Raw genomic sequence first — 23,116 nt, forward strand, 5'->3', positions numbered from 1 at the left:
ATGTTTGTACATAAAACAATCATGCATGAGACCAGCTATACACATAAAATCAGTCCAATAATTAAAAACCGATATGTGCTTTGATATGTAGTATGATAAAATTAGTCTGATGATATAATCTATCATCATTTATAACATTCCACTACAATAATTCTTGTTCATGTATTAAAAAACACAAATTCTGAGTAAATTAATGATATTTTCGTTTCTTTAAATGTGATCTAATGCTGATGTAACTATTGAGGCCTGGGTACTGTTGTGCTCTGACCTTAAAAATCCAATCTAACTCTAAATTCTCCAGTTCATTAAAGTTATCTCCTCTTCGTGAGTTTATGGTTCTTTTTTGTAACACTCTGAATACAAATTTATGATCTACTTACTCTCCCTTCTTCACTCACTTCCTTACTTCTATTACTTTCACTCTCTGGCTTTCTCTCTAAATATACCATATGCCTGTTTTTCTTAGGTTCATAGGTTCATAGGTTCATACTAGGCTATCTGCCGTAGGGCATTTATAAGCCTAGCCAGAGTGTGTTTGGCTTTCGCCACCCATTTTAAATTAATTTTGCTATGCCCTTTTTCGAGGTTAGTATACTGTGCCTCTGTCTAATAGTGACACAGAAGTGATACCCAGGGTAAACCTACGATCTCCCATCCACTCATCAAGATTCCTCTTGAAGGGAGTCAATGAGGGACTCTGCCTAACCTGGACTGGGATTTTATTCTAGTGTGAAGGGAGCCTCTGGGTTATGAATCTGTTCCTCCAGCATGTCCTATTTATTTCAGTGCTGAGGTTCAAGTCTCTCGAGTGCGTAGCTCGATGGGATTTGGATTTTCTGAGGTGCAGCATGTCCATTTATTCCGGGTTGGACATGGCTTTATACGTAAGGCACAGATCGCCTCTCTGCAGGCTGTATGCCACTGAGTAGAGATGGAGTTTCTTTAACCGGGCAGCATATGGCATCTGTTTGAACCCTTTGATCCTCTTGGTGAGGTACTTTTGGGGTCTTTCCAGTTGCTGCATGTGTCTGGTAAGGTACATCCCAAAAGGGGCATTGTACTCAATTATGGGCCTGATGAGGGATGAGTAAAGAGGCACGATGACCTCCCCTGATCTAGATGTGAATCCCTTCATGATTAGGTGGGCTATATAAAATATTTTTCTAACCACTTTGGCCACGTGGTTGTCAAATGAGAGATTGCTATCAACTTGGATCCCCAGGTCCCTAATTACTTCTTCTGTACTTAATGGATTACCACCTATGTGGTAATTTGTGGGCACTTTGTTTTTGCCAAAGGGGATGACTATACACTTTTTGGCGTTTAGCTTGAGGCCATGGCTCTGGCACCAGTTGTCTGTTTCTATGAGGCCCTTTTGGAGGATGCTTGTGTCAGCTGGAGAGTCAATTATGGCACCCAGTTTGCAGTCATCTGCAAACTTGGTCAGCCACAGTCCTTCCGTGTTGGCCTGTACCTCTGAGAAATATATACCGAACAAGAGAGTTCCCAGGACTGAGCCTTGTGGGACACCACTTGTAACTGGTTTGGAGTCTGACATGGCTCCAGCAATTCTAACCATGTGGGTTCTGTCCTTGAGCCAGTTTGCAACCCATCTAGTGACATAGGGGGTTATATTTAAGCTGGTGAGCTTATCTATAATGCCCGAGTGGGGTATTGTATCGAAGGCTTTTGTGAGGTCCAGGTAGGCTATGTGGACCACCTTCCCCTCGTCAATGGCCTTGGTGACTGTTCCAAAGAAATTGACCAGGTTTAAGAGGCAGGATCTGCCCTTAACAAAGCCAAACTGGGTAGGATCCAGTGTCTGTAGGTCCCCAATATCTTTATTTATGAGGTCCATGATGATCCTTTCCATAGCTTTGCAGACCAAGCTAGTCAGTCTTATGGGGTGATAGTTTCCAGGATCCATTTGAGGCACCACCTTTGTGGAGAGGGACCACTGTTGCTGTATGCCACTCTTTGGGTACATATCCTGTAATAAGGCTGAGATTGAAAAGTAGTTTTATGTTTGGGTTTAGCTCTTCTTGGAGTTCATGTAGGATGCAGCCCGGGACACCGTCTGGTCCCATTGATGCTGTGTTTTTTGCTTTGGAGAGGGTGGCTCTTACCTGAGCATCTGAGATGTCAGTGGGGCAGCACTCTGCTGGGATAGATATTTGCCCTTTTGTTGGGGAGGGGTGGGAGAAGTTTGCACTGAACCTGTCAGCTAGGATGTTGGCAATGTCTGTGGGTTTGGTGTGTTTTTTGTCATTTTGGACTAATTCTGAGCATATCTTGGAATTCCCACCCAGGTTCCTAACATAACTAAATAAAGCCTTGTGATTATCCTTAGTGTCCTGTGCAATTTTTCTCTCAAAGCTGGCCTTAGACGATTTTATGAGTGCCCGTAGTTTTTTGCTAATACTGATCAGAGATGCCTTCCCTTTTTGGGATTTTGCTCTATCATGTAGTAGCTTCCTCCTTCTATTGTATAGTTTGTTTATGGCTGCGGTCCACTAGACAGGACATCTGCCTTTGCAGGATTGGGTCTTGGTTTTATTTGGAATTGCATGATCCATGCATTCCTGAAGGTATTCATATAATGCGTTTATAAAGGATTCTGCGGTCTGGGCCATATTTTCCACAGGCCCGGGGGCTTTGAAGGATTCCACCTCAGTTTTCAGGAGTTTGAAATTTGCTTTAGAGAAGTTTTTCACTGTGGTTTTCTGGGCAGGGGGTGGGGTCAGGATGTGAATATCCAGTGAGATTAGTTTATGGTCTGATCTTACCAGTGAGGGATACATTTCTGGTCTGGAGCATAGAGTCCCCATGTTGATGATGATCAGGTCCAGTATGTCTTCCCCTCTTGTGGGAGTGGTAACAAGTTGTTCCATAGCATTTGAGTTTATAAATTCTGGGAACCTTTGGGCTAGGGTGTTGGTGCTAGAGGAATGCTCCCAGTCTATGTTTGGGTAGTTGAAGTCACCCAATATTATGGTGTTTGGAGAGACCTTCATATTTTCCAGTGTTCTCAGGAAGGCCGAGTGGGGTTCCTGGGTTTGGGAGGGTGGTCTGTAGCAGGCTATAAACTGGAAGGCAGTTTTACCCACTGTTAGTTGCACATGGATAGTGTCTGATGCTTCATGCTGTGCCACCAACCTGGAGGTGTGGGTATCTTTGACGAATATTGATTCTCCCCCTCCTTTTGTGGTTCGGTCCAAGTTTTGGGGCCTAAAAGCATGGTATGAGGTATAACCTGGTAGTGCTGGGGTGCACTCGGGAGCCTTGAACCAGGCTTCTGTTACTTCACAGATATCGATGTTCTCCATGCTAAGGAGAGTTTTGATTGCGTGCATCTTGAGGTTTAGACTTCTGGCGTTGAGTAGCATTACTCTTAGTTTCTTATCCCTTGTGATACCTATGGAGGTGGTTTGTCTTTTGAGCCTTGCCTAAAAAAGGCACTATGGGGGTAGCAAGAGCCTTTGCCAATATCCAAAAGCCCAGGGGTGACAGGTGCAAGCCGTCCCTAGCGAAGCATCATGGCTTGTCGAGCATGTCATCCCAGGCTGACAGGCATTGAATCCCCTTGGATTGACAACAATACTTAAGCCAATTGTTGAAATTGATCATCTTGTCTTCATATTGTGGCATCATTCTTGGTGAGGGTAAGATGTTACTCAAGGTCAGGGTCATACCGGCCTGGGCTACATGCTCAGAGAGCTCCTCTATGTCTCTTTTCATGTAGTCCAGGGAGGTACGTCTCAGGTCATTCACACCAGCATGGACAATGACTGAGTCATATTTGTACTTGCCTTGGAGTGACCTGAGTGCTTGTGTTATGTGGCGGATCCTAGCACCCGACAGGCAGCTCACCATGACCTTCTCCTTGTTCAGCCTGGTGAGCGGGACGTCAGTGTGCCTGACGATAGAGTCACCTATTACAAGTGTATCAGGTGTGTTGTTTAGCCTTAAGGGCTGTGACTGTTCGGCACACTGGATTTGTGAGCTGTGTGTTGCACGTGTTTTGTTTTGGGGTAGCGGTTGCTTGGGTGTCTGCTTTGGAGGTCTCTGCTGCTTAGGCAGATTTTTATTTAGAGCCTCCGAGTATGTTTTTGTGTGTTTATGTGTTTGGTTTGCTGTCGTGGTAGGTCTATGTGAGACTGGAATTGTGGTGAGTGTGGTTTCCTTCTCCTCCTGACTGGTTACACCAGTACTGAGTTGAGAGAGCTTAGCCTCCAGTTTGGCTATATGGTTGCATCTCTCACATGTGTTGGAATTTGTTGGGAGGAGGAGAGGGTTGTCTGTGTACATGAGGCAGTTGTAACATTGCCTCAAGATTCCCAGATTCACCAGCTGGACCGGAGAGGAGATTGACAACTGACCTTTGGACATGCTAGAATAGTATTGGGAATTCCTTTATAATTGAAAAAAAGGGCCAATGGGGAACAAGGTACTCAAGTGGAGTTTGTAAGGGTGTAGTGCTTTTAATTTTTTAGTGCTGACTTATATAATTGCTTCAGTGAGCAAGTACCAGGTAACTTAAATGCAATGTGTTACAGGTAACTTAAATGCAAAAATGACAAACAGTAACTTTCTTTCAAGTGAAACAAGGAAATAAGTACAGTAAGCAATGCAGATATCACTGGGGATCCACAGAAGCGCTGTCTTATGTACAGAGAGACACAAGTTTTCTCACTTCATATTGCAATTCCCATTTGTATTATACTAACTTACCCTTAATTTTTTTATAAACTGGCTACAATTTCTCAAACTATTAAATTATTGTCATATAACTTATATATCAATTTGTAGCTAATGTTTTCATATTAAGTCTAATTTGGTGTAATTCTTTAAACTGTAGTTGCTTTTTGTATTACTTTAAAAGAGTGTAAAAATTATTACTAAATTTTGTTTTAATACTTTGGGCACTTTTCTCCTATCCAGCTGGAGTTTCCCAGTAATCAAATGTCAATAAATAAATAAAAATGTAGCAGAAACAGACAAATGCAGGTTTTGTAAAACAGAACTAGAAACAGTCAGACATGTTGTTGTTGGGTGTGATACACTAACGGCAGAAGACCTGTATACTGAAAGGCATAATAATGTGGCAAGACTATTGCATTGGCGATTGTGCAAAGATTGCAATATTGAAGTAACTGACCAGCGTGCATTTGAAACATGAGCCACAAAGCATTATAGAGAATGATGAACTTTATATCACATGGGATCACCCATTACCAAAAGTTCAGAAAAGAGATGTAAGAAAACTAGCTATAGTAGTCAATGAAAAGAAGACAAAAGTAACATTAGTCATTGATATTTCTACACCCAGTGATTACAGTTTCTTATGTACAGACAGACACAAGTTTATAAAATACCAAGATTTCCAGGGAGAAAACAAAGGCAATGAGGAAGAAGGATACCAAGACAGTTCTAATAGTAATAGAAGCAATGAGTCTCATAAAAAAGAATGTGTAGTCTTATTTAGGTATGCTCCATATGAATTACAGGAGCCAGTTCTGGACACATTGCATTTGCTGCAGAGAGCACTTATGGCTAACATCAAATATTGAAAGAATACTAATTTCATGAGCTTTAATCACACTTTGACTTAGGCATGGGGTTTATTCCCATAATGGTACTAGAAACCCCAAAACACTTGAAGACATTAAACTAATGTAATTAGTATAGTAAAATAATCGCCATTATTTCTACATTTCCTAATGAAACTGAAGGACGTTTTCCATTTATCTTTAGAGCTGGCACCTAACTAGTCTTAAACTCCTTGAGAGCTTTACTTTTGAATTTTGTATATTCTTTATATTGGGACAACATGTCTCTGTTTAAGTTAGTTTTAAATTTTAAACTTTTTGTTATAAAATGTGTTTATTAGTCAATTTCGCCATACTGTCTTGCTTATTGACTTAGCACTTTCCTTATGGTGGATGGGAGCACACTCCTTGAAGAATATGTGCATAATTTAATGGAACTGAGGGGGTATGCAATACCAATGAGTATTAGACCACTTGAAGAATGAAACCATCTGCAGTTGTCAAGCAGGTCTGGAAATACAAGATTTGTTTTGGAGTAATCATGAAATAATGAGAGGGTTTTTGGGTGTCAACGTATGTTTTAAGGAAGAGGATTACTGCTGGGTGGTCAGATTTTACTAAGAAGGTTGCAACCTTAGACGTAGTACAGGAATGAAAGAATTTGATAATGACAAGGTCAAATAAGGTTTGCATTGCAAACCTTTTCTCTGTATGCCTTGTGGTGGATATGGCCAACCTATAACTAGTGATAGCAGAGTATTATTTAACTGCTAGTTGTAGAAAGTACACCATCATTTTGGCATGGTAGCCTAATTTTTCAACCTCCTTACTTGTTGTTGAGAGGCCATCCCCTTTGCATTCCCTAGCACTTTCTGGGGTCACTACAATTTCAGAACAGAAAATTGCAAGCTATCTACAAAGCTGCATGTGGCCAATGGCCAGTTTGCCAGGGGGGTACATTAGGGGTGCAGATAGCTAGAAGGGTATAGGCCTGACCAGCCGAGCAGTCTGTAATGTTAATGTCAATTAGGTTTTGGAGTAATTTGACTTTTAAGTTGTTTCAGAGCTATGTGGTTTGGTGGTTTTATAATGTTGATGCCCTACATGATAAAGTTATACACTGGTCGCAACATCCAAAATGTTTCTTCATATCTTATGGGGATACCGGGGAAAGGGGGACAAAAATGTTTATCACTTCTAATGGGAATGGGAATAACTTGTTCAAGATAATTAGCCCTTTTGAGGTCTTAACATGCAGAAGTTCTTTCTTTGATACAACACTTGTTTGGAGGCTGTTTAAAAGCTAAACCAAGCAACTTTTGTAATGTGTGACTGACATGAAAAAGTTATTGTCTGTTGAATTACTGTTTCATTTTAGGTGCTCGATTGCTCCCTTTGTTTATTTCATTTTATGTATGTATCCATGGTGTCAGCAACAGTGATTATATGTGAAAAGGATCCCTAGACCAGTTCACTACACTGTTAGCACAAGACATAACAAATGTTTCTGCTCATAGCTACTTCAGTTATGTTTTAAGTGACTGGCACTAATATACTGCAGTAATGTCTTTCTTTTTTTTCCCACTCCATTCTGGATATTATTTGTCTGTTTTCAGCACCAGATTATTCTACAGCTTGAGCAGAGACAAATCTGTGCTCCATAGGTATTTGCCCCTTCTCCAGGGTTGTTCAGCAATAATATTTAAGTAAGGAGAAGCATGTGGAACACCCCCCAGGCAGATTTTTTGTTATGTCTGCTGTTCTATCATTTCTGATATAAGTTTATTTTTCTGTGGGTTTGCATACAGATGATATTTGTGTTTCTGATGTCACAGGGGGGGTTCTACAGCCACTCAAATCCCAGCTGCTGTAATTACAGTAACTCATAGTCAGGGATTCAAATGGCTGTTACCTCATCTGAGGAGCTGGTCAAAAGTGAGTCGAACCATGCAGATGGTGCATCATCTGCTCAAGTCCTAGGAGATGAATGAAAGTAAGTGCTTGTGGACCAGGTAAGTAGTGAAGGGGAGCAGATAGGTTGCTGCAATGTTAAGGGAGGGGGATTGGGAGTGTAGTTTAGTCTTTAGGGTTGGGAGCCATGGGTATTTTCAGTTTAGGCATTGATCTGGAAACTTTAGGGTTGAGGGATGTGGAGTTTAGGTTTAAAGAGCAATCATAGATGGATGGGATAAGAGGATTTTTAGTTAATGATCTGGAATTTAGGTTAAGTAGGGAGAAAGGGCATTTTATGTATAGGGAGCATCTGGGAATTTATGGCTAGGGATGGTGACAGGGATTTTTGCTTTAGGAGTATCATGGACAGGATGGGGAATAGGATTTTAGGTTTAGGGAATGGTCCAGAATGGGAGAGGAAGGGGACTTTTGATTTAGGAAATAATCAGGACTTTAGAGTTAGGGAGGGAAAGGGGATTTTTAGGTTTAGGGAGGACCAGGAGACCTTTAGGATTAGGCACTTGGTGGGAGTTTTTAAGAGTGGGATCAGAGTTCTTGTAGAGATATTTAACTTTATGGGAGATGAATTACTGGGAGTTTGAGTACTTTGCAAAATGCTCAAGTGGCAGAGAGGATGTCTGTCTTGAGTAAAACTATTTTAGAAAGCATAAAACAAAATGTAAATAAAAATAAATTGAAAAAATCAACTAGCAGAAGTAACTACAGCAAAAATCAGTAGGACTTGTCATTTTATATTCCTTCATTACACATGGCCTAAAAAGCTGCATTTAGTAAGGTGAAAAAATAAGGAAAAGTTAACACAATTATGACAGCAACTTTGTGTGTGTGTGTGTGTGTGTGTGTGTGTGTGTGTGTGTGTGTGTGTGTGTGTGTGTGTGTGTGTTTGTGTGTGGTTCTGTGTGTATACGTGTGTACGAGTGAGAGAGGGAAGAAATGGAGAGAGAGAGAAAGCAAGCGTGAGAGAGGGAGAGAATTCATGCCAGAAACAGAACAAGAAGCTTTCCATCAGCATAAATTATCTGAACATTCAGAAACATGAAACTATACCATCTGGCTTTATTCACTAACTGTAGCTGTCTGTGATTGACTAGAAAGTTAAATGTCTTTGAGGGACATAGAACAATATGAGGTAAATTCAGGGATGTTCTTCAGAATCAGAGACAGGTGAAAGCCATGGGGACTCCAATGTCTTGTGCTGGACTATTTTTTTTTCATTCATTTAATTACAATGACATGTGCAGAGTATCAGTCAAGAAAGTGGCAGCAGTTGCTGGACATATTTGTGTGTGCATGTATATATGTATTTTTGTAGGTGTGTGCTCTGTGTGTGTGTGTGTGTGTGTGTGTGTGTGTGTGTGTGTGTGTGTGTGTGTGTGTGTGTGTGTGTGTGTGTGTGTGTGTGTGTGTGTGTGTGGGTCTTTTGTCTGTTGGTCTGCATTTGTTTAAATCTCCCCATGAAAATGTTGGCACCAATATGCCAAGTGCCAACCAGCCAAAAAAAAAGTTCACCTTAAACCCAGAAAAGAGCAAATATCAAAGATCAGACTTCTCCATTAAACATCTTTTTTGCAGTGGAACAACCCTTCTACACCCCCAATGTGGGGGTCAAGTCTCGCCACACCCCACAAACGTATAAATGCCAACTCCAAGATCACAATATCACAGAGAAAAGGGAATATTCCCAGAAATGGCCATAACCTGAAGTTGGTATATGTAAGCCTGCTTTTTGGGCATTCAGTCTTGCGTTTTGCTTCTTACTCTAGCTGATCCCACATTTCATATTGTTGCTATGTTTCTTTATATATAAACATGTATCTGTCTGTTCTCCTGCAATTGTGCATGTGACTTTCTGTGCATGTGAGTGTGTGTGTGTGTGTGTGTGTGTGTGTGTGTGTGTGTGTGTGTGTGTGTGTGTGTGTGTGTGTGTGTGTGTGTGTATAAATACTCACACAACTAATATTTTGGATGATCTTGGTATATTTCCGTTGTACTCTTTCCAGTTTATTCGTGCTTGCTTTCTTACAAGGTTTCCATATTGTTATTCCATATTCAAGTTTGGATCTAGTGTAACTAACAGATAATGCTTTCATTGTTTCTGATTTCCTAGACTTTAAAAATTTTTTTATACAACCTATACTTCCATAACTATCATAGGTTCAAAGGTTCATAGGTTCATACTAGGCTATCTGCCCTAGGGCATTTATAAGCCTATCCAGAGTGTGTTTGGCTTTTGCCACCCATTTTAAATTTATTTTGCTATGCCCTTTTTCGAGGTTAGTATACTGTGCCTCTGTCTAACAGTGACACAGAAGTGATACCCGGGGTAAACCTACAATCTCCCATCCACTCATCAAGATTCCTCTTGAAGAGAGTTAATGAGGGACACTGCCTAGCCTGGACTGGGATTTTTTTCCAGAGTGAAGGGAGCCTCTGGGTTATGAATCTGTCCCTCCAGCATGTCCTATTTATTTCAGTGCTGAGGCTCAAGTCTCTCAAGCGTGTAGCTCGATGGGATTTGGATTTTCTGAGGTGCAGCATGTCCATTAATTCCGGGTTGTACCTGGCTTTATACATCAGGCACAGATCGCCTCTGAACAGGCGGTATGCCACTGAGTAGAGCTGGAGTTTCTTTAACCGGGCAGCATATGGCATCTGTTTGAGCCCTTTCATCCTCTTGGTGAGGTACGTTTGGGGTCTTTCCAGTTGCTGCAGGTGTCTGGTAAGGTACAACCCAAAAGGGGCACTGTACTCAATTATGGGCCTGATGAGGGATGTGTAAAGAGGCACGATGACCTCCCCTGATCTAGATGTGAATCCCTTCATGATTAGGTGGGCTATATAAAATGTTTTTCTAGCCACTTTGGCCACGTGGTTGTCAAATGAGAGATTGCTATCAACTTGGGTCCCCAGGTCCCTAATTACTTCTTCTGTACTTAATGGATTACAACTTATGTGGTAATTTGTGGGCACTTTGTTTTTGCCAAAGGGGATGACTATACACTTTTTGTCATTTAGCTTGAGGCCATGGCTCTGGCACCAGTTGTCTGTTTCTATGAGGCCCTTTTGGAGGATGCTTGTGTCGGCTGGAGAGTCGATTATGGCGCCCAGTTTGCAGTCATCTGCGAACTTGGTCAGCCACAGTCCTTCCGTGTTGGCCTGTACCTCCGAGGAATATATATACCGAACAAGAGAGGTCCCAGGACTGAGCCTTGTGGGACACCACTTGTAACTGGTTTGGAGTCTGACATGGCTCCAGCAATTCTAACCATGTGGGTTCTGTCCTTGAGCCAGTTTGCAATCCATCTAGTGACATAGGGGTTTATATTTAAGCTGGTGAGCTAATCTATAATGCCCGAGTGGGGTATTGTATCGAAGGCTTTTGCGAGGTCCAGGTAGGCTGTGTGGACCACCTTCCCCTCGTCAATGGCCTTGGTGACTGTTTCAAAGAAATCAACCAGGTTTAAGAGGCGGGATCTGCCCTTAACAAAGCCGAACTGGGTAGGATCCAATGTTTGTAGGTCCCCAATATCTTTATTTATGAGGTCCATGATGATCCTTTCCATAGCTTTGCAGACCAAGCTAGTCAGGCTTATGTGGCGATAGTTTCCAGGATCCGTTGAGGCACCACCTTTATGGAGAGGGACCACTGTTGCTGTACGCCACTCTTTGGGCACATATCCTGTAGTAAGGCTGAGATTGAACAGTAGTTTTATGTTTGGGTTTAGCTCTTCTTGGAGTTCATGTAGGACGAGCCCGGGACACCATCTGGTCCCATTGATGCTGTGTTTTTGCTTTGGAGGCGGCTCTTACCTGAGCATCTGAGATGTCAGGGGGGCAGCACTCTGCTGGGATAGATATTTGCCCTTTTGGTGGGGAGGGGGGGAGAAGTTTGCGCTGAACCTGTCAGCTAGGATGTTGGCAATGTCTGTGGGTTTGGTGTATTTTTTGTTATTTTGGACTAATTCTGAGCATATCTGGGAATTACCACCCAGGTTCCTAACATAACTAAAGAAAGCCTTGTGATTATTCTTAGTGTCCTGTGCAATTTTTCTCTCGAAGCTGGCCTTAGACAGTTTTATGTGTGCCCGTAGTTTTTTGCTAATACTGATCAGTGCCTTCCCTTTTTGGGATTTTGCTCTATCATTTAGTAGCTTCCTCCTTCTATTGTATAGTTTGTTTATGGCTGGGGTCCACCAGACAGGACGTCTGCCTTTGGAGGATTGGGTCTTGGTTTTATTTGGGATCGCATGATCCATGCATTCCTGAAGGTGTTCATAGAATGCGTTTATAAAGGATTCTGCGGTCTGGGCCGTATTTTCCACAGGCCCGGGGGCTTTGAAGGATTCCACCTCAGTTTTGAGGAGTGTGAAATTTGCTTTAGAAAAGTTGTTCACTGTGGTGTTCTGGGCAGGGGGTGGGGTCGGGATGTGAATATCCAGTGAGATTAGTTTATGGTCTGATCTTACCAGTGAGGGATACACTTCTGGTCTGGAGCACAGAGTCCCCATGTTGGTGATGATCAAGTCCAGTATGTTTTTCCCTCTTGTGGGAGTGGTAACAAGTTGTTCCATAGCATTTGAGTTTATAAATTCTAGGAACCTTTGGGCTAGGGTGTTGGAGCTAGAGTAATGCTCCCAGTCTATGTTTGGGTAGTTGAAGTTGCCCAATATAATGGTGTTTGGAGAGACCTTCATATTTCCAGTGTTCTTAGGAAGGCCGAGTGGGGTTCCTGGGTTTGGGAGGGTGGTCTGTAGCAGGCTATAAACTGGAAGGCAGTTTTACCCACTGTTAGTTGCACATGGATAGTCTCTGATGCTTCGTGCTTTGCCACCAACCTGGAGGTGTGGGTATCTTTGATGAATATCGATACTCCCCAAAAGGAGTTTTGTGGTTCAGTCCAAGTTTTCGGGCCGAAAAGCATGGTATGAGGTATAACCTGGTAGTGCTGGGGTGCTCTCGGGAGCCCTGAACCAGGTTTCTGTTTCTGCACAGATATCGATGTTCTCCATGCTAAGGAGAGTTTCGAGTGCGTGCATCTTGAGGTTTAGACTTCTGGCGTTGAGTAGCATTACTCTTAGTTTCTTATCCCTTGTGATACCTATGGAGGTGGGTTTGTCTTTTGAGCCTTGCCTAAAAAAGGCACTATTAGGGTAGCAAAAGCCTTTGCCAATATCCGAAAGCCCAGGGGTGACAGGTGTAAGCCGTCCCTAGTGAAGCATCGTGGCTTGTCGAGCATATCATCCCAAGCTGACAGGCATTGGATCCCCTTTGAATGACACCAGTACTTAAGCCAATTGTTGAAATTGATCATCTTGTCTTCATATTGTGGCATAATTCTTGGTGAGGGTAAGATGCTACTCAAGGTCAGGGTCATACCGGCCTGGGCTACATGCTCAGAGAGCTCCTTTATGTCTCTTTTCATGTAGTCCAGGGAGGTATGTCTCAGGTCATTCACACCAGCATGGACAAAAAAAAAAAAAAGAAATTACTTACCTGACATTTGCAAGCAGGGTGGCAAGCCCCCATGCACCCCCTTGCTCTTTAAATATACCAACTCCAAGACCGCACTACAGTGCAGTAATGTGAAAATTCCCTTTACAGCATTGCAGTGTGGTCACAGAGTTGGTATATTTAAAGAGCGGGGGGGTGTGGTGGGCACAGCCCCCTCATGTGGGGGGTACAGGTGGGCATGCCCCCCTGCTTACAGCCCTTTATTTCATCTTCCCTTTTTTTTTTTTTTTACATAGTCGACGTTTTGTAACTTTGAACATATCAGTTCGAACATATGGTGTTCAAACTTACAAAACTTCGACTATGTGATATAGACCCTCTTTAAGACACTGCATGTGATGAATGATACCATTGTGAGAATGAGTTTGTGCATCATAATTATGCTATTTATGCTTCTATATCAACAACTGTGGTTATAAAAATACCAACACTGGCTTTTACTCTTAGCTTATAACTTGATTTTGTTAAATGGCACAAGATTAAGCTTGCACCAGTGACCTAGAGTGATAAAGGCCTGACTACAGCATAGCCAACTTGCATTCCACTAGTGGCTCGATGTTTGATGGCACAGGTAAGGAAGACAAGCATGACTGTCCTAGGTTAGAAGGGGCAGTGCCTTCCATCTGGCTCACACACTACAGATGCAATGACAGGGACAGAGCTGGAGAATGAATCCCTTAGTTATGCAGAATCCAGTACTGGATGCTTGTGAGCATGGCTACCTAAGGCTTATCTCTTTATTTTGCATTTGTTTACCGGGAATATCTGGCTAAGCCAAAAAGACCCGTTTTTAGCTGAGGCCTGGGGAGAAAAGCTTCCTGTACATAGTAAAAAAAAAAGTGATTAACATAGTATTTAAAAAACATTGCAGTCATGTAGTTAATACTAATACATTTGCACTGATAAGCAATACAAGCAATAGTAAAGCAAATGAATCATTAAAAAATGGTTTGTTATATCATGTAGTTAATAGAATACATTTGTGTTGAGCAGCAATACAAACAGCAGTTATGCAAATAATGCATTAAAATGGTTATTTATACATGTACACATTATTATTGTTGGTCATTGAATGTGAACACATAAGAGATATAGGGGTTCAGGCACATAGACGGCGCAACACCCCCCTGTGAGACAGCTGGATGTGGACACATGGCAGGTTGGCAGTTTAGCTGAAGTGACAAATGCCTGCGGACAATTCCTTGTGGGAATAGAGGAACTCCCTGCACCCTAACCACAGGTGGCAGACACAAACCCCCACAGTGATACACTCTGCACCTCCCTAGAAGCCACCATGTGCAACTGTCAGTGGAACATGTGGCTGGCAGAGGATGCCACGTGGGCATGAAAGTGGTAACATGAAACCTGTGTGCTGTGGGAAAAGCCTTTATTAACACAATATGTAAAGTGATGTGTGTAGCGCTTGTTGCGTACTAAACCCAAATATAATCACAACTTGTAGAAATGTGCCACAGCACGGAGGAAATCCTGCACATCACTGTAGTCACACTTATGTTGCAAGATGTGCTTTAGGCGATGCTCCCTTACAACAATAGCCTTCCTACGCTGTGTCACAGGCATCCCCCTCAAAAGAGACTCCCGTCAGGTATCTGTCAGGTTCTGTTCCTGTTTCAGAACAGACAGAAGGTTGGATAGCTGCACAGTAGGGTGTCCCAGTAACACCTTCAGCCAACAATGCCATGCCTCCATCTGATTATTAGTCCATGGGAAGTCCATGTCAGAGACATCACACATATTCCAAAACCTCAAAGGGTAGGATGATGGCAGTCATTGCTGTGCTGAGCAGCGGGATGCATACTTGCATGGTCAGCCTCACACATAAGGATGGTCCAAATATACACCAATAGGCTGAGCACAGTCTGGTAAAGTAGCCACAATGTCCAGAAATGCAGGGACAACATCTTCCAGTGGTAGGAATGCCAATGCAATCAGCTTGTGGATGGCAATTAAGAAAGCAGTGTCCGTACCATAGAGGGCCACAAGGTGGTGATGCTGGATCTGATGCCAAATGATCTGTGCAAAATGGAATAGGCACCCCTTCAGAATACTCTTAGGGAATGCCTTACAGCTGGCACGGATCGCTGCCTTCTCAAAATCAGTCATAATATACTGTGGAACCAAGGTGCATCCCTGTTCTGTGGCCATACCCTTCAGTATCTCCCACATATTGTTGTATGCAGACTCTGACTTCCGTGTCATGAGACAGTACACCAGGGGGATGATCCTTGCTGAGGTGGGGGTGCCAATACATCCATGTTATGTATACAGCTGGCGACATATATCAGCCCATGTGGGGAAGGTGCCATCCCCAAGAATGATGTCAGACCTGCACAGATCAGTCAGATTCTGTGATGTAGTAAGTAGAACCAAGGAATCAGTCCCATCCATATTAGACCTTCTACGGAGGATAAAGCTGCCACTACGGAGTGGATACTGGCTGACATCAATATCCGCAAGTGTTGCAGGAGGTGTGGTCATGGATGCCCTTTCCCTCTGCCATACACTGGTTATGCTACAATGCAGGGTGGCACAGCAAGGCATCTCTTGTAGTACATTGTCATCAGCTCTGCCTCGGACACTCTGCATTACCAGGCTTGGCAAGTCATTGCCGGTTACCACCCTCTGCCTCAGTTCTGCTCGCAGTGTAGCCACTTGGGCTATTGTTGCATCTGGGCCGTGCTGGTGTGGCAGTAATTTCAGCAGTTCTTCCCCCTCATCCTGGTGAACAGTGATGGCATGATCTCTGCAGGCCTTTACTCTCTGCTCGATACATGCCCAGTACCGTTTAGGTGGTGCTTCACGCTCCAAATGGTAGAGGTATCCCTGCACTACCAGCATTGGTTTGCCCCGTTGGCTGGGCACTGTGCTGTATCTGTTGCCAAGTTGACCGGGGCTATACAGGTACATAGATTCCATCATGGTAACGCCACTTATTGATGGCCTCTCAGTATCCATCACAGCCAGTGTAGCTGGGAACAGGATGTAGACATGACCCTGGTACAAGTCACAATCAGACGTTAAATTAATTGCTGTACACCACCTTGTGTTGTATCCTGTGAAGTAGCACTGCTTGTCACAGTGGCCCTGTGCAGCTGTCTGCACTCCATCTTGCTCTGACTGCCTGGCTGCTAGGGTTTCACTATGTGCAGTACACACAGCCATGGGGTTGACATGTGCTTGTTGTCTGGTAGGCGTCTACACAGCTTGCTTGCAACACAGGTTCTACGTATACTGCACAGGTCCCCTTTAACTCCCAGCTATTGCTGCCAGCCAATCAGGGTGTGGAGCCCAGTCTCAGTTTCAGTGACAGAGGTTACATAGGGAGGTTTCTCTGTGTTGCACCCTTGTCTGCCTACATGGACCTGCATACTAGTGTACCTCAGCTGCAGCAACCAATGGATGGGTTTGGCACCCCCCACAATACACACATGCGCTGTGGACTGGGAGGTGGGTTGCTACTCCTGCGTGACAGTGTTCCCTACTACATTGTTTATTTTCTGCTGTTGGGTTGGTAGTCTGTACTTGCCCGGGTTGGCATGTTCCCACCTACCACTGCACTAGGGGGGCTCTTGGAGGACAGTTGCTGTCTGTTGCAGGCATGCCTCTCCACCACTTTGGGTTGGTCACGTATTGGAGCCATTTCCAACAGTGGTACTCACAGAGACACTGTGTCCATCATGCTGTGACATGCTTGGTTGGTGTTACACCAGCAGGTTTTGTGGTAGCATGTACTTTCTGAGGGGTATGAAGTCTGAAACTCATCTGTCTGTTCCACTACACTAGTGGATGGCCACATGTGGGTGGTATTTGGGCTATCCATATTCTGCACAGCTCATGGCTGTCTGTGCTGTTATATACTGTTAGGGGGTATTGGCAGGGATGCTTGTGGTATTCTTGCTGCTTAGAACATGCACATGTACGTACGCTCTGCTGCAGCTGCAGCTACTGTGGGTTTTACTGTCTGCTTCCCCGGGAATGTTTGCTGTGTGGGTTTGTGTGGACTTGTGGAGCTCTACAGGTATGCTACATTTACTATTGTGCTTTGTGTGGACTTGTGGAGCACTAACGGTATGCTGCTGTTATTTTCGTGCTTGTGTACATTTTAGCCTTGTTCTGCTGCGTTGCGAGGCTGTTTCCACTGTCGAGTGGCAGCCCACATACTTGCTTTAGGGGTCATCTCCATTGGTTGGTTTTCCCACTGATGTGGATTCCCATGGCGTATCTCCCTTTCGGCCGCACCACTCTATGGTCTAGCGGTACTGCGGCCTTCTAGTTTCGGCGATCTACACGCCAGAACCCGAGATATAGACAAGAATACAAAAACAGAAATAAATGAAAAAACATTAAAGTACTTGAACTATGGGTTGTGGTGGAAGTCACACAACATATTCCATTAGAACAGAGATATATAGTAATAAGCTGGAGATTGGAACAAGGCAGGGTCCTATACTATGAAAGTATTTGTACATTGGGTGGGTTGGGAGATGAATCAGTATTACCTTAGAATAAGGAAACAAAGTAATAAGCTGGATGCAGGACCCATGGCAGAGAATTAGAAAAAAATATATAATAGCAACATTTAATATAGGATGAACAGAGCTGAAAGCTTACTGAGGGAGTTAGCATGGTTTTGAGCAGGAGCATTACCAGTTTTTAGTCAGGTGGCAGTTGAGAAGAGTTTTGAATTTGTAGGAGTATGTAATGCAAAGAATTGGTTGGAGAACTAAATTCCAGATTTTGGTTATGTGGTTTGAAAATAAAGCATCTACGTGCTTGTTGTTGGCTTTAGAGACATGTAGAAGAAGTTTATCAGAGGAGTCGAGGGTTTTATAGCTAGAGTACAGTTCTACTAGGTTTTTAAGGGTGGACATTTGTCTGGTAGGTAAATAGTGGAATGACAAACTGTGAGTTGTTTAAGGTATAATAGGTTTGGGAGTTCTAGGCATTCTAGTTTGTGAAGAGCAGAACAATGATTTATTCTGTGAGAGAGGTTGGTAGCAAGCCTGGCTATTTTATTGTAGCAAGCTTCCAAGTTATTTAGATGTATTTTCTTTAGATTAGTGAAAATAGGGGAGGCATATAACAGGGTGGATAGGAGATGGTTTTGGGCAATGGCTGTTTTGATGGATTGGATGAAGAATGATTTGGCTCTATAGAGTGCCCCAAGTTTTGTCTGGACCATTTTGTTTGAGATATGTGCACATCATAACTTAGGAATTTGTCAATGGTGACATCTAGAAGTCTGATGTGGTCTACTGGCTCCATTTTGACATTGTTGGTGGAGTAAATGGTGAATGTGGTGGGAGAAAGAAAACTTTTACTGTTGGTGAATACTAGCAGATTGGTTTTGGTAGGGTTGAGTATTAGTCGATTGGTGGGCAGATAGTGTTTAACATCTGTAAATGAATTTTGTATTTTGTATAAAAGTTCAAGGATCGAGGTGGCTGAACAGATGAGCATAGAATCATCTGCATATTTTATATGTTAGCTGATCTGGTTGCTGACCTGAGATCATTTGCAAAGATTGTAAAAAGGAGTGGGCCTAGTATGGTAGCATTGGGGTACACCTACTGAGACTGGTAATTGTGAGAATATATCATCTTACCATATAACAGTTTGCTGTCGGTCTGAAAAGTAGATATGGTAGGGTGGATTGTGGGAAGTTTAAGGTGGCTAGTTGTTGAAGAAGTTTTTGGTGTGAAACAGTGTCAAATACTTTTGACATGTCTATGAAAACTGATGAGACAAAAAGGTCATTGTTTCTTGCCTAATTGATTTTGTTTTTGAAACTAAGTAGGGTAGATATGGTGCTATAGGAATACTTCAACCAGCATAATAAACACAAACAAAACCAAAATACCGGTGATGGCAAAAGGAATAAAACAATAACCAAACTTCTTCAAAGAAGTTTGGTTATTGTTTCGTTCCTCGTGCCATCACTGGTATTTTGGTTTTGGATGTGGTGCTATGGTTAGGTCTGAAGCCATGCTGGGTATCTGAGAGGAGGTTATTATTCAGTAGATAGGGAAGGATTTGCAACTGTATACATTTCTTGAGAATTTTTGCAAGGGGAGGGAGTATAGCAAAGAGTCTGTAGTTTGTTAGTGGTTTTAAGGTGCCTCCTTTATGTAGGGGATAATATGGGAAATTTTGAAGAGTTTGGGAACATATTCCTCAGAGATAGACTGATTTATTAGGAGAGAGAAATCATTGAGGAGCAGGTAGGCTGCTAGAGTTGATGGTGTTAGTTGATAGAGGAGTTTATTAATGTAGCTTGTAGGTATTGGTTTGAGGCCGAACACTACAGAATTGGTGGCAGTTGTGGTGGATATAGTAAGTGGAGTGGTGGTATTATGATATAATAGAGACAGTATGGAATTAGTGAAGTGTGTGTTGAATTGAGTGGCTATGCTTTCTGTGGTGTTAGTGAAGGAGGGGTTGGGGGTAGGGGAATGTTTGTGGTTGAGTAGTTGATTGATGGATGCCCAAAACTTTTTGAGGTTGTTTTGATGTTTTAGTTGAGCTGTTGAATACTATTTTTTTTGTCTGTTTTTATATGTTATTTGACTGTGTTTCTCAGTTGTTGGTAGTTTTGGAGGGTTGTTTGTTTTTTGGTGGCTAGATAGTAGGACCATGCTGTGTCTCTTTGTTTCATTAGGAGTTTAGTGTGTTTTGTTAACCATGGGGTTGGTTTGTTTTTTACTCAGATTTTCCTGATTGGGGCTACTGTGTCTGAGATGTCTAGGAATGTGTTGTTAAAGTATTGAGTTGCATCAACTAAACTGAGGTATATTAGTGGGGACAAGTTTGGATTATTTAAAGAGGGAGTTAAAGATGTCAGTGGAGAATTTCATTGTATTATGGATGTGCTTGCATGTGACTGATTTTTTTTTTATGATGGTGATGGGTATCCCATACCAGCACATGTGAATGAACACACATGCAAGCTCTTGGAGGAAACACTTATTGCTTCAGGAAATGCAAGTGGTCACATCATTACCAGGGTTAGAGTTAAGCCATGAAAAAAAATGAAAATCCTGTCATTACTGGAATGCTGGCAAGTACACAAATTACATTCATCACTGTCTGAATGACGCCACCCCTCTCAGAGATTATAATGTCTGATTATGTGCTGGTTAGAAGGCATGGAAACAGGAGTCATACATAAAAACATTCAGAATTCAGTGGCAGGAAATTAAAAGGTAACTTTCCAGAGAGTCTATTAAATATCTATGATGTTCCCATTTTACTCTGATAATGTCATTAGTTACAATGGGCAAGATGCAAGCATACAATGATTCCATGTTTTACAGTAACTGGTTCAGTACTACGATGATAAAATTAAAGAGAAATCATACTAAAGTCTTCCATCTCAAACAAAATGATGCACATTTTTTAATATCACCCTCTTCAACCATCCCAGTTAAGCATTTTGGTATGCATCTTTTTTGTTTTAAATGTCAGTGTGTTAATAATAATGGTAATAAAGTACGGCTTTGTAGATAGTAATTTAGTAAGACTTTTCTGAGAACTAAATAATACCTTTAGCAATTACACCACGCAAATGGTCAGAGTGACACTTTAACAAAGCCATCTATGGATTGACATCTGATATTTTAGTCTGTGCTCAACTGAAGTGAAATCTGTGTAGAAAGAAAGAATACTGCAAGCAAGGGTCTATTTGAGATCCATCTAATGATAACACAGTCAACAGGAAAAGCAAGGCACAGCAGGAATAATCAAAAGTACATAGCTCTTAATACAGCTCACTGAACTCAATACAAGGACCTCATACCATTCTGAACACATGTGAGTCACAATTACATTACTCCATTAAAATCAACCATTATTGGGTATCTAAGGGAATGCACCATAAGTACAACAGAACAAAAGGGCAAGAAAAACAGCTAAATCTGCCTGTACCATAACTAGTCATGTTTCTTCCTCTACCTACACTATTGTAAAGGCACACGCCATTGCTGTAGTCCTGTCATGTAAGAAAACAATTATATATGTTATGAAAATGGTGTAAATACTATTGTCAGCCTTTCAGACCTCCTCGGGAGTAGATGCTCATTCTCAAAATCCTGAGTGTTGGAATTAACCTCCAACTCCTCAGGGGATGGAGGATGCATCTGAGTAGATAAGTTGGGGGATTTGGAATCACTACAAGGAACATAATTCTCTGAGTCATAAATTTTACCTTTAGAAAGAGGCAGAGGGTATGCTCTGTGTTTAGAATAATCATCCTGGTCTCTAATCGACTTTTTCTGCTTCCTTTTTAAATTCAGTGTCACCTGCTGCTCAACTTATTAAATATAGCATTATATTTAACACTATATTATTCAAACAATAAATCCTCAATGATTTTTTTGTTACGATCATTAATTTCAGTAAACAGTTCATTAAGTAGAACATTATTAAACTTAATAATAAGTTGTATAAATCCAAAACAATGCCTATCAAATAATGTTAAAATCTCTGTGTGCTTTTGTGTCAGCCACAAGCCCATTAGGGTTGCCACCTTTTCAAATGCCCAAAGTGGGATATTTTTTTTGTAGAAACATGCGAGTTTGCAGGACAGATCTACCCAGAGGGAGTGCAAAGGACAGAACTTCACTGTTTTTGTCCAAATAAAAGCTTATTCCTGTAGCATATGAGTTGCTTATGCTATTTCATATAATATTTAGGTGTTTCAGATACAAAATAACTGTTTTATGCAACTGTTAAAGAAAACTTAGTAAATATTTTCTGTCTTAAAATCTCAGGACATTTGCCCTTTTTTAGATTTTTTTGCAGGACAAAATTGCCCAAAGTGGGGCTGTCTCTCGCAAAGAGGGACAGGTGGTAACTCTAAAGCCCATTAGTAAACTTTAAAACATGTAAACCTTTAGGGATAACTTTCCTATGTAAACACACTGTCAAATACAAGTTGTCCACTTGAAAATTGCATACTTTAGCCATTTTCATCTGAAACCCATTCAACATATTTTGTAAACTATTAAAGGATTTAACAGTTCTGTTTGTGGATAATGAAAATTCCTTCTGGAACCAGCCCTGTAGATTAAACAATCTTGCATCTCTAAACATTTCACTTTGCCTGGTATGTAGTATGCCATTAATGCTTTTGATTCCATTAGTCCATTGAAGCACTGTCTTAGGATGCTGTGCTGGAATGAAATTGGAAACAACATTAACACCCATAGTTTCACTCATTCAGGGGTAATCAGAACTCATCACCTCAATAGAAGACTTAAATCATTGCACTTTTGAGTCAAAAGTGCTATAAGTAAAGTTAATTCACACTGGGAGAAGCTTAAACTATCAGAATAATTAAACAAGTTTGTCCTGAGATGTAGAAGGAATGTGGCTACATACATTAGCACCTTCCATATTCTGCATAAAAGTGGTACACTCCTCCAGCAAAACAAGCACTACCACATTCAAAGAAACCAAGAGCAAACCAAGTAACATGAACCTGTGCAGTAAAATAATGCTAAAACAATGGAAAAAAAGCCCACAGAGTGCCGCTTGCTGAGCAGTGTAATACAAAGGGTCTATATTAGGACATCGAAATATCAAAAGAGCGAATGATCTTACATTGACATGGAATACCCAAAACTATTAAATCTCGAATGGCCAGAACAGCATTTTTTTCCATGGAAAAAAAATTGCTGGGCCATTGTTGGGACTTTGCTGTTTCCTCCACTGTAATGCCATCTTGGAGTTGGTATATTTAAGTAGGGGGGGTGGGGGGCACAGCCCTCACATTAGAGGGTGTGTGGGGCAAAGTCCCCCACTTTATTTTTTCCTGTTGATTTTTTTTTGTCCCAGCAATTTATTTCCCTGGGGAAAAAATCACTGCCCTGGCAATTCGAGATTTAGTAGTTTCAGGTTTTCCATGTCGAGAGCATTCGCTCTTTTGACATGATGCTATAGACCCCAGTACAAAGATGAGCTACTAATATCTAACCCAAATAAAACATACCCAAGCCTCTGAATCCACTTAAGACCACCAAGGCATGATAAATAATAAAGGTGTGATGAAAAGCACAATAAAA

The sequence above is a fragment of the Protopterus annectens genome, chromosome 10.part0 (genome assembly GCF_019279795.1).
Source record: "Protopterus annectens isolate FY-2018-M chromosome 10.part0, PAN1.0, whole genome shotgun sequence".
Classification (NCBI taxonomy): Eukaryota; Metazoa; Chordata; order Ceratodontiformes; family Protopteridae; genus Protopterus; species Protopterus annectens.